We start from the raw sequence: 13,350 nt of genomic DNA, 5'->3' as shown, positions 1-13,350 counted from the left end.
TTCATCAGTGGAAACATCAATGCTGACGAGAATTGCTAAAAACTGGGTATTGCAGTGGGGCTACATGTAACAGCTAAATTCTCTTGACCCCAATGAATGTAAAATATTGCTGGGTTTTTAGTAATACCCAATGGGACGCAGAAAAACATTCCTGCTGGTATGCTAAACTGTTCTGTGATCAATAAAAACTGTATGAGGACATGACACTGGATAAATAAAACTGTCCATATAATTAATGTATTCTCTTCTCCCGGAGTACTGCAATGCTCTTCTGTACCTCTGAACTTCTGTGCTCCCACTGCACAGCTGTAGCCATTTTGCATTTTTATCATCTCCTGTCTTGTTCTGCCTTCTCCCTTGTCATTTGTAGTGTGTCAGGGACAGAGGAGGAAGAGGGAAATAATGTTGTGGTTTTGTCAGATGGCTACAGCTGGGGGGCAGGAAAACCCAAACCCACTAACAGCACCAAATATACTAGCTCTTATCAGTGACCACTGAGAGCAATAGGATGGGAAGGAGACCTTGAGCTACCAGCAGCCTGGTACTCTCTACGTCTATTTATTCCAGCTGTGCAGCTCATCAAAATACAAAGCACTTTTGATACAAAATCCTAGGTCCACTAAACCCCCATACTATGCAAAATGATAAAATGATGCCGTTTAATGACATTTTACTTTTGGGCTTTTGAACAACAGAATCTGGTGAAAATTCGCAGATTATCATAGCAGTGTCATCTCCAAGACAGCTGATTTTCGGTGCCCATTTAACCAGATGAATTGGCTGTGCTTTTTATGGAGGTGAAATGGCCAAGTCAAATGAGATCATTGGTACTCATGGATGAGATAGCCCTGCCATGTTCAGCAGTTAGCTCAACACATTTAGTATATATCTCATTGCCTATAAATTAACATAATTCTCAGTGTAAGTAGTACTGTGATTCTGATTTGCATCGTTTGGACCTGCTAGGGAGCAATGATAGCTGGCGACTGCATATACCGTGCAGTAGCTCTGTGGAAAGGAGTATGCTGGAGGAAATCCTCTAGAAGTAATGCAAGTGTGGTTGGTTTTGTTTCTATGTGTCCAAGACAACCAGGGTGTATTTTGACATCGACTATGCAGAGATCATGCCCCTCTCCAGAAGGGGAGGACTGGCTGCTCCTTCGGGCTGGGGTGATGGGAGCGGTGGTGGTCCCCTGGGCTAGGTGGGTGGCAGAGCAGGGGCTCACTAGCCAAGGCTGTCCCACAGCCCCAGCCAGGAGCAGGGCATCTGGGGGGCACCAGGGAAGCCCCAGCCCCAAGCTTTGGTCACCTCTCTGGGGATGGGCCAAGGCTGGGACAGTACCTCAGCCTTGGCTCAGTGTGGCTCAAGCAACAGCTGGCTGGATAAAAATCCTGGCAGCAGGGTGTTCAGCCAAAGCGAGAGTACAGAGGCAGCACCAGGTTTTCCAGACTTCGCTACTAGGAATTTTCAGGATTTCAGAAACATCCGGTAAGTACATCACTTAAACTCCATTGAAAACAGCCACTTTGAAAACTCTCTTACATATCTTTAAATAAGTGTATATCCTGCATTTAACATGAAAGTGTTTACTAAGGTCTGAGATAAGGGCCGCTAAAGAGCTGAAAATATAGTTAATTTGCTGCTGAAAGTAGTTTGTCAGTTCCTCGTATGAGGTCTTCAAAGGTTAAACAGCTATAATTAAAGTAATTGGAACAGATTCATGATTGCTAGGAAGGTTCTGGAAGCCCTGGGCATGGTGAAAACTAAAATGTTGCCTTCTTAGTTTTACAGAGCGAAAGATAGCTGAATTTAGGGCTTCCTGATCTATGTATTTATTTTTATAATTATGGTATCACAGGAAGAGAGTCTGGAGGGGAGAGAGCTGCTATTTTGAAAAGATTTATGTATCTGTCAAACTGGGAGAAAGGGCAGGGGAACAGGGAAGTTTCTGTCAGAGGAATTTCAGACTGTTGGAACTCACTGAATGGCTGACAAAAAGCGTGACACAAGAAGACAGAAAATATTTAGGTCCTGTACACTACACAGTACGTTACATAGTTCCTTTATCCGATGTCCCATGAAATGAAAAAAACAAATACTCTTTGGGGTTTGCTTCTGAAGCACTATGTTTGCTGAGCACAAATGGTGAGCCACTTTTCCTGCAGGAATGACAGACAGTTGTAGTATACAAAACTGTGTGTACACAGGTACGTAAACAATCCCTATCTCCTCCACAGGCACGTTCTCTCCAGGTTTTTCTGTTTTGCTGAATGTGCAGTGTGGTAGTTGTTGCACAAGTTTTAAATAGCAAAATGTTTTGAACTAGGCAGGGCCAGATAGGATATTAATTTACTCCTGTGTGCAGCAACACTGTTTCTCCATCACTTGGTATAGGGAATGGGTGACGGAAGCTTCATTCTCCTCTGTTTGGAGACCCAGCTGCAGTTTACTGAAAGAGAGCAGAAGTTTGTCCTAGATATCCTGCAAATTCTCATTCAATATCTAAGTTGCTTCGTGCATATGCCACACTCAGGAAGGGTCACACCAACTAGTTGAAGGCATCTAAATGAGGTGCCTCCACTGAAAGCTTAGTCAGCCATGGGCCCTGGGGGGGAAAGTGGAAACAGCCCTCTAGAAGTGTCTGGTTTGCCCTATTGAGATACAAACCCCTTTCTGGAGATGCCGTTATAGGAAATGTTAAGAATCTGCATTCTCAGTCAAGTATTTCAATTAAGTGGCTAAAATGAGAGAGCATATTTTTTTTCAGAAAGCTCTCAAAAGATAAATTCCCTCCCTGGGATTTCTGTTATCCACTATTGCTCCAAGATGTCTTTAGCCACTGCCCAGGCTCCTTACAGAATTTATTGCAGCTGGCGAAGTTACATGCACCTTTCCCAGAGCATCCTGTTGTCATCTGCAACTTAGGACTCCTGAAGTGAACACAATGAGGAAGCCTTCATGCGCAGGTCACGGTGATGTGTGAACAAAAGTGCTGTTAAGCAACCAAGAAGGGTCATTATAGGATTTTCTAGGTCAAGGGGAGGGGAACAGTAGTATTAACATGTATATTGTTCTGGAATGCTTTTGTCTATTCCATATTCTCTATGACCAGATCCTCAAAGGCTCCCAGCTGATACTGAAATAGCTGAACTTCTGCCAAAACCTAACTTAGAGTTAGCTGAATTACCTCTGTATGTCATGGCCTATGGACACTACACTCAGGGATGTGAAAAGCTGATGATCTGTTTATGAAAGGCTTTGTTTACAGACATGTAAATAATGCTGGTAAGTTTTATTTAATAATGAGAATAAATTTTAGTTCTGTTTTCTATATTAACAGTAAATGGCTGCTGTTTGGTATTCCTTGTGTAAACGGTGGATCCCACAGAACGAGACAGATCCTAAAAGGCCAGATTAATTTGAGGTTCATCTTGCCCTAATGGAGTGGTACAAGATGGCAAGAGTGTGACTTAGGTCCACAAAAAGACTGAAAAGAAAAAAAAAGGAGTAATACTGTTTGTAAATCGTACCTCAAAGACACAGGAAGTTTTTTTTTTTTCTTCTGCATTAACCTGATTGAAAAGTCCAAATGACTTTTAGTGAAAGTTAGGCTGCATGGTGCGTGTGCATATGGCATCTTGAGGAATATAACCTGTACTCTTAAAGCTTTGATAAAGTGATAAAAGCCTTAAAGAAACATACAAGTGCAAAACATTGCCAGACAGTTGCTTAGCCTGGGAAGAAAACAGTGATTTGGGGTATTGCCAGGGCCTGATTAAAGTGCTAGCTTTAATGCTGAGTACTGTAGAAGAGTGCTGGGGATTGATGCAGCTCTGACTCAAGTCCAGGGAAAGGATTCCACTGTCTTCAGTGAAAGCTGGGCTGAGGCCTTGATTCTGAGTCTCACCCATGGTAAAAAGGCAGGCTGACTTGTAGTCAACTTGACTTTATTTTGTCTTTTTGTGGTTTTTCACTTTGTAGATGCCCTTGCAGGCTTTTATCTATTCTAGGAGTCCCATGAGACAAAAACATTCACGCTGATTTCATGGAATGGACTGAGAAGTTTCAAGAGGCTCTCTGAGAAGCACTTTATGCCGCTGGCTAAAATCTGAAATACAAATCTACAAGAGAATAGGGAATTAAGCTAAGGAAGGAGAAAAAAACCAAAACCAAACAAGGATGATACAAGAGACCAAAACATGGCAACAGCAACAAAAACAACAGTTATCTCTGAAGCCATGGGCTATTACATTTTATTCTCTGTAGAGGGAAGAAAGAATTAGAATTCTACTTAGGTATCTTCAATTGAAAGGCATGGAAGTAGGGGATTGGAAAGAGATATTGATGGCTCTAAATAATCATTTTCCCAGAAAAGGAACAGAAAGTTTATCCTGTAATGCACTCAGAAAACTGCTTGCCTAAAGTCACCGTTATTTTAAGAGGAGCCACGTTACATGTTGGTTGCTTGAGAAGTAAATCACATACATACAAAGCTTCAACAACAACGACAAAAAAGGACGAGATAGGTGCTGGTTTTTATCTGTCTACTCATTTCTGAAAGTCTTCATCACAGCAACATCTGAGCATCCATGGATGCCAGCCAGACCTTCAAAACATCCACAGAACATGCTAGAGTTTCTCTTACTTTCTCTTAATGGATATTATTATTTCCTATCACAAGTCGTTTCAGACTGGAATTTAACTTCTTCTGCGTGTGGGTATTTTCATTTTTCACTGGTATGTATGGACTCTTAGTATTTAGATACAGCGGAAGGAAAAGTAGTAGGATAAAAATGAATGGTGTTTATTTTTCTTTGATTGGATTGAACAGCAAATAGTGTGAATTTGAGTAGACAAAGAAGCCTGTTATTCCATTTTTGGGTGAGATTAACTGCTAAGTAACACTAAAGCTTGCACAATGGTCTAGAAAACTGCTATCAGACTAAAAGGATAATAAAATGTTTTGGACAGAAATCCAAACAATGGTGAGTAATGAATATCTAGCGATCTATAATTCTGACAAAGGTTTTTCTTTGAGGCTATGTGTTAGAATTACATGCACATACACATGCTCAAAATACTGCAGTACTCAGCATGATTTATGTACTTGATAAAATGCCTCATAGTAGCACAAAAATAGAATTACACCAGGTGCGTAACAAACAGACATGCTACTTTTAAAAAACTCAAGCCAGCCAACTGGAGTGGGAGCCAATGAGAGCAGATGATCAACATATTTATTTTGAAAGCAGCCAGAATGCCTCAACCTTCTTCAGTCACAACTATCTACACTAAATCATGGTAATCCCAGATTCAGCTAATCCCAGTTATGGCTCTGTTATCAGGTGAGAGTAAAAGTAATTCTTTTACCTGGGCCAACGTTCTCATTTCTCACTGTCATCGTTGTTTGCTTTTACTGTCCATGCCAGATAAACCTGGCACTTCCTAAAGCCATGGCCAAAGTTCGTGTAACTCAATGTTCAAATTAAACCACAGAGAAGTCCACAGATCCTGCCGCAGTAGCTCCAGGCTCCAGGGACACAAAAAAATAAGGCAGTGACACAAAGAAGAAAGTTGATACAAAGTCCAAGAGAAGGGGAAATAATTGCTTTGATGGAGCTGAAAGACAAGAATGACTCCTCCTGCCAGTATAGTGGCATCTTTGAAAGAGGGAGACTGCAACTCTGAATGAAAACTGGGCATTCCTTCTCAAAAATTTCTGCTAAGCAAAGGGAAATATCTTTGAATATCTGGATTCATATTCTAGATCTTTGCATATTTGGATTCAAATTCTAGATTTTAATATAAATGTTTGAGAAATAGAAGTTAATTTTGAGAAATTTTAACTTAGGGATGGAATTTTACAGAACAATTTTTAAACAATAGTTTGGGTGGCAAGGAAAATCATCAATATAATGTCAAAGTATGGTCAGTGGTAGAAAACAGGGGAACAGGATAAGCATATGTCTGCTGAGAAGTAATAGTTTCCCAGAATCTAATTCTAGCATCAGAGTAGCTAAGATTCAGTAAAGTGGAAATTCTGCTGATGTAAAGTTATCGTTACCTAAAAGTTTTAAGGGAGAAGGTAAGTGTCCTGTCAGCTGTAAGGACAATGTACTATTTGGTCTATTTAATATCTTGGTTTTCAGAATTTACGGATGGTGAAAGCATGTCCTGATAAAAAACATAGGTGTGGAAGTACTTTGTAGTGAACACAAATAGCTGCATAGGACAGGATTGAAGAGAAGAGTTAGATAGGAAGAGAGAATACAAGAACAAGCAAGCAGATCTGGAATTGACGGGGAGAAGCAGCAGTCAAAGATTTTATGTGAGCAGAGAGAAAAATATGGGGACTATAGTAGGTAGGTGAAATGCAGGAATGGCGCAGCAGAGGAGCTGGCTCTCATGGGAGTACCTTAACCATGACACAGAGATTTTACCTTGAGAACAGGTTGGGGGTGTCAGGAGAGAAGGTTAGGAAACCAGAAAGAATTCAGGAGAGGACTTGCACAAAACAGGTACAGAGAGACTGGCAATGCATAAAGCAAACCTTGTTCATAGACTTAGAAAGCAAGCTGATGATGTGTTGTGCCGGCTATGAGAAAGGTATCAAAACGGAGACCCATTTAATGGTGTAGATCTCTCCTGGAACTATGATAGCATACTTTTGTCGATTAGCATTTTAATGGGTCATAATAAAATACAATATGCGGATGTAATCTGTGCACAAATGCTTGGGGAAATGAAAGACTTACTAACCACCGTTGCATAATTTCAGCATGGAGAAGTTATTGCCCAACTCAGATGTCAAAACCATGCAAATAGAGATGCCTTGGTCCTACTAGGTTAATGTTCAATTTGTTCTATTACCATTTCAAACATCAAAGAACACAGGCAATAATATTTCTGATTTGGATGTTTAACCTTTATTCCAGTAATTTCTCTTCTGGATGAAATGATGCCTAGAGCTAAAGCAATGTAATTGAGAATAAGGATCTTCACCCAGTTCTGTGATTAGGCAAAGGTCTTCACATAGTAAATCCGGTAATATTTTCCCTTAAATCAATATTTCCAGGACAAAAAGGTCTGTCCCATAGGCCTTCAATACTTAATCTACTGAACATAGCTATTCTCAAATCCTGAGTTGCTTTATAACAACGGAGAAAAAACTGAGGGTCATTGTTTGCCTTTTTTTTCCCCCAGTAAGAAAATGTCAGTTTATTGAAACCTCAGTGTTTTCTGGCTTCTGCCCACCTCACAGGGACCCCCAGCTGAAGTTATGTCAAGTCAGCTCCTAAGAACAAAAACATCCTGATTTTAAAAAAGGAACTCTTATAATAATACTTCCCTCCCCCCCATAATACTTGATTTGCATGCTTCGTCAGAGTAGAAATGGATTTTGAAATCAGTTTTCCATAAAGTTGGCAAAGTTTCTTTCTTAAATGACTTTTCTTGCACAATGATATTTAATGTTCCCTAGAATAGCATGGAGAGAAGAGAATACAAAGTACCAAATCAGGGAACAGATAGCTGGGTAAACAGGGAATATAAGAGAAGGAGCCATTAAGCACACTCCTCTTACTTCAGGAGTGAGTCCTTTTCAAGGACAAGGGAAAAACAAAATGTACAATTCAGCTCCGTGGCGGTAGGTGTAACATTTTAATAGCTGGCACGCTGCCTGTATCTGATGCACTCGTTCAAATAGGCAGATGCTGGATTGGATAAATGGAAGGGCATGTAAGGACATGGAGTCTAGCTCCTCGCTGCATTTATTATCACTATATCTCACTGACTGCAGAAAGTGGAAAGAAAGTTCCCTGGGTGTTAAGAGCGGCTTTATACTGACAACCTGAGGTGGAGGCTTTTGCTGTGATTAATGGAAACTAAAGTCACAGAGCAACTGAAACTATTCTATGTCCAACTGAACTACCGCTTGTAACATTTTCTGGTGGAAGAGCCTCTCTCCCCCATCTATCAACTCAAATTTAACTCACATGATTTATATTCTTACACAGGTAATTTTATACTACCCAATTCTTTTATTATCAGGTATTTTAAACTTTCATTTTTATACAAAAGTCAAATACTTCTCTTTTTTTTTTTTTTTTACTGGGTGTGATGGATGGTGTGGCTGATAAGAGATCCCAATGCCTGTATTTCCATGCTCCATGCCACCCTGCAGCACCCAGCTGGTAAAGCCTGGCTATCGGGAGACTGATGATGAGAAAGCTCACCATTTTTTCAGCAGAAAGGTGTCAGGTTTTCCTTCCTGTTTATTATGTTTTAGGGCTGACATTAACTTTGTCTCACCCAAGCCACCGGGGATATGATTTGTCTTTAAGAAATGGAAGACTCTCTGTTTCTCTGGATATGATTGTTCATAAAAATTTGTTTGAGTGCATTTGAAAAGAAAAGCTAATTTTTAACCCGTGTATATTCTTTTGATCCGTGATGGTAGCACACCACACATTTCATGTAGATATGATGTTATTGTTACTAAAAAACACCTCAAGAGAAAAAGCTCTAACCGTATCACCCAGTTTCTAAGGGAAGATGCTCCCATTTGCAGAGCTGCAGAGCACCTGCTCGTGCTGGGGTGAATTACAGTCACGGAGGGTGCAATACCAGTAGCCCAGGTGTGAAAAACAGCTTCTTAGAAAGTATATCCTCAAATATCTGTTGCTGCCACGAACAACGTCACAGGTGCCCGTGAGTCAGCACTGCAGTCCATCCTATTTTAATGCAGAGACCGAACCATAAACTTCCACAAGAAAATAACGCAGCCTGCAACCACCGCTGTAACGTGCCCAGGGATCCTTCTGCCAGCTGGCAAAATGAATTAAAAAGGAAATAAAATGTTTATTTGCCCGTGCATCCCTGTTTTTTGGTGTTGTGGGGATTTTTTTGGGGGGGGGTTGGTGTTTTGTTTTGGGTTTTTTTGTGGTTTTTTTTTTTTTTTCCGGTGAGTAATGACTGCTCTCTGGTACTTGATAGCCGAGGCTGGCAGCGCTATGGCAACCGGGCTGCAGGAAGGGCGGAGGGGAAAAGTCGCTTAGCAACTGGAAGCTTTAGACAGGCAAGGCTGGTTTAAAGCACAGCAGTTTAAAAAAAAATAATAAAAAAAAAGTAAAAAATGAAGCACCAGAAATCTGCTCCCCCCCGCCCCAACTGCCCCCAAACCCACAATTGCTACTATCAGAAAAGATGAGATGATTACAATATGGATCAGGAGAGTTGAGGATTTGGAAGAAAAAGGCGGGGGGGGGGGGGGGGGGGGGGGGAGGCGGGGGGAAGACATGACAAAGCCAATAATAAAGAAGATAGCAGCTTAGGGAAAAAGAAGTAGAGATATTTTGCACTGATCATCCTAGATGCAAGCCTCGTCAATGCAAACAATAGCCCTAAACCAGCCCAGACTATTCCCTGCCAGATCTCAATACTGTTCCGCAAGGCAGAAGCCCGGGGGCATCACCCCCCCGGCCCCCCAGGCTTGGGCTGGGACATCACCTCCCCAGCCCCCCAGGCTTGGGCTGGGAGCCCAGAGGGGCTCGGCGGGGGCCGCCCCGAGCTCCTGCACAGCCCCTGGGAAGGGTCCCGTGGCCTGCTGGCACCCAGAGCCCACCGGCAGCGGGGCCACCACGCCTGGGGCGGTGGCAGGAACAGCGCCTGCGTAGTCTTCCCCTTGGTCGTTATTATTTATAGCCTTCCTCCAGCATGATAAGGACTCTACGGGCAAGAAAAAAAAAAATCATATGAAAGGTTATCCAATACACCGATTCAGATTTTTAGTAATAATTTTCCAGAGATGTTTTTCCAGTGCTCCAGGCACCCTAACACTTCATTAATAATGCAGTAAAATCCCAGCAGCATTACATTAATCACTCTGGTGGGAACCCAGCCAGTCAGGCACCTCTTTTTCAGCCCTCCATCCTCAGCCTTCTCTAAGCACTGTCTCAAACAGACTTCTTTCACTGCATGCTTGGAACGCTGCCCAATTCGAGCTATTTTGGACTAACAAAGGGACAATTTCATCCAAAGACACAGAACCCCCACAGAGCTGTTGCCCTCCCCCTCTCCAGTGCAATGGGGGTTGGGTGTTTCTGCTGACCATCGCCCAGGCAGGAAAACATGAAAGGAGAGACTACGTCGGTCTAACCTTCCCGTTTTAAAGTCTACCTAGAGACCGACGGGGAGCTAGCTCACACCTGCAGGTACGAGGAGCTGCAGACTCCTTGCAAAGTGCAGGGTCCAGTGACCAAGCTGCGACGTTCTGCGCACGCTGTGGGGCTTTGGTGTTGGTCTTTTTTTAATGCGGAGAAATTAGTTTACTATTGGAAAATCCTGATCAAGCAAAAATCAAAATAGACACTGGGAATGTGTCAGTCTGGTCAAATATCAGCATAGGCAAGTCACAGGCAGGTTGGCAGGCAGATCTGGATGGCATAGCTTTTTTTCCAGCCAAGCAACCCAACCGGCATCCAGAAGGAAGACGTTGCCTGAGCTCCCGGCCACCCCTGCGCCCTGGCCGGCCCCGGCAGCCGGTCTTGTCCTGGCTGCCTGCCGGCTCCCTCGGACCCCGCGGCGGCCAGCTGCTGATGGGCAGCTGGCTCTCCGGCTGCAGCATCGCCACCTCCCAGGCTCCGGGACTCCCGGCTGAACCAGTGTTTTTAGGGCTTATAATGCTACAGAATTTTTGTGTTCACGTTTACCAGCAGCATTGTCTCCCCAGTAGATAATGCTGACTAAATTGATACTTTACAAAGGCACAAAGGAGTCAGCTTGTGACTGATACACAATACTGGTTAACAAGGCACATACAATGGTGGTATTAGTGGGAGGAAAGAAAAGCTCAACTTTCTGTCAGTCATAGGTTCATTAGAAAGTAAAGAGTTGTTAGCAGGCAGAAAAGCTCTTTACATGCATGAAAATGGTACCAGTTCTGAAAAAGAAAAAAAGAAAAATTAATCTTGCTTTAATACTTGTGGAACTAACTCAAACCATCCTCCCTCAAGTAACCTTTCCTAATAGAATTCTGAAATGTGTACAATAAAAGGACAAGATCTATGAAAACCCCATTTTTCTTCATTAAAAATGCCCTCAGAGCATCTTATATACACTTTGGACAGAGACTGATACTGTCAACCTGAAGCTTCTTGAGGAATGTCATACGTTATTGTAACGCTAATAACCAATAAAACCTTCCAGAGTTACAAGAAATAAATAACGTAAAAGGTACGTTATGTTTTTCTTTTGTGTCTTCTAATGTTTTTCTAGAGTTCAGGGAGGTCCTACAGTCAGAGGCTGTGAGAAGGAGGTATATAAAAAGCTTTAAATCCTCCAGTCACACACAGAGAAAAGAGGCTAATTGTTGCAGTTTGCAAATTTTTCTGAAATAAAATTCAGTGATTCTTGGGTTTAAAAGTCCAAGAGCCATACAAGCATGCTCTAATAGCTAGGTGTTCATTTCATCTTTTTTTTCTCTCTGACAACTTTGCGCTCATCAGATGAGCAGTCAGAGCCTCCAGCACAACCTGGGAGTCCTGCTCCTTTATTGCTGTTCAGCATTTTTGGCTGAAGAGTTGTACAAACCTTATTGCAGTTCTGTTTGTCTTGGAGCAGAAATGGCAAAATGTAACCCACCTCACTCACATGATCTTGCAATGCAAACAGTCGCAGATTTTAGCATTGCCCACACTCAGTCTGGGATGTAAGAATCCCAATACAACTGTGAATATGTAGATTCACTCATCTGTCTACACTCTCACTCAACCCTCCACTTGGAAAAGTCCCAAAGGTAGAGAAGTCCAGGTATTAAAAACATCAATGTAAGACATATGAATACTGTGAAGTGCATGGGTCCTATCATTTACTGGACTGCTGGCTGCCAGTGACACCAATGAGCTGCAGGATTAGGCTGTATAAACTGTAAGGGTTAGTTTTGCCTTGCTTTGGATGCCATATATATTGCAACAAACAATGTATGTATTGGTAAGGACAGGCAAGTTAATTAGCTTCTTGTTAAACTGTAAATTTTGGGAGAAGAGAGTGGTAGGATCTAATTTTAACATCATTCTTACCATTTGTTTTCTGTAACAATACTCTAAATTACATATGCCCTTAGAGGAAAAAAAAAATATAGAAAAATGAACGTGATATATGCAACTGAAGATTGTTTTGACAAATACAAAAGCAAGGTATACTTCTTTGGCCACCTGTTTCCGTTGTTAAATTTTGAGTGTTTCAGCTTGAAACGGGCTTCATCAGAAGTTACTTGCACCATGAAAAGCCTGACCATTCTCTGCTTCTGTATGCAGGGACAATTTGTTGTGATTATCATGGCTGGGAAAGCCTGTGAAGACAAATGCATTTCCCTAGTACCATCTAGTGGAGGGAATGCTGGATAAAGACTTAAATGAAAGGAGAAGGAATTATTTGAGGTGGGAGCCAAGCTCACCAGGGCAGTGTCAGTTCTTCGGGAAAGAAAGATGCAAACCCGAGAAATACTTGTCTTCAAATTGTGTGGAGACTTTTCCAAGGCTCGTTGTCCCTGAGTCCCACAGAGATTAGTAAACTACCGAGGACTAACATACCTTTAATAATACAGACCATCAAGCTTAAGAACATTTTGAAATTTTACTGTTTTCTGAAGAAATTTGCAGGCAAACCACATGTCAGTGATGCCACCTGTTTCTTATTTGACAGCAACCATCTGGACAGCAAATACTCTAAAGCCAAGAAAGTCATTGCAGTCTGCAAGGCAAGACAGAAAGCTGTAATTTAAATGCCCAAATGTCAACCACAGTATGAAGAATTATATGCGGCCCAAGGGAGGGATGCATAAAATGGAAAGCATGCCTGTAGTAATAAGCCTTGCATTAGAGGAAACAATGATTAAATATGTAATGTATGGATTTGCACGGCCTCCTACTCACCCTCTTTCTGTTTGCAATGACCACTGGACAACAGAGAAAGCCTTTCCAGAGACTGAACCAATTTAGAGGTGGAACAAGCAAAGCAATAGTAGCGAAAACCTGAGTGGACGCCCCTCATGACCTCATTCTTCCACACTCCCCAGACAGCAGTGGAGCAAACAGCCCATGCACGCAGCTCAGACTCGGCTGGCTTCTGGCCACTGGCTGTTAATCTGACTCTCTCCTTCCCCTAATCTTCCTCCTCAGTGTCCCATCAGTCTTGTGCTTACTTTATCCTCCTTATTTCCTTCTACCTGCCCATCCATTCGATTCCTAAAGATTAAACTAAAATTTACAAAAAAACCAAAAACCAACCACAAAACTAAAACCCAGAAAGAGCACTAGGAGAGTTAACTCCTATATCTCATCATAGCAGGG

General features: G+C 42.1%; 1 long non-coding RNA gene across 1 annotated transcript; it reads left to right on the top strand.

The window, feature by feature from the left end:
* Positions 1–1,275: 1,275 nt before the first annotated feature.
* LOC121083869 lies at positions 1,276–8,840 on the top strand. The gene is made up of 3 exons (XR_005826511.1): positions 1,276–1,489; positions 3,114–3,286; positions 3,983–8,840. It is a non-coding gene; the product is annotated as an uncharacterized LOC121083869 (long non-coding RNA).
* The last annotated feature ends 4,510 nt before the right edge of the window (positions 8,841–13,350 follow it).

This window comes from Falco naumanni, chromosome 2 (genome assembly GCF_017639655.2).
Source record: "Falco naumanni isolate bFalNau1 chromosome 2, bFalNau1.pat, whole genome shotgun sequence".
NCBI classification, from domain to species: domain Eukaryota; kingdom Metazoa; phylum Chordata; class Aves; order Falconiformes; family Falconidae; genus Falco; species Falco naumanni.
The sequence above is the reverse complement of the archived record's forward strand: the minus strand, read 5'-3'. Positions and strand labels throughout refer to the sequence as shown.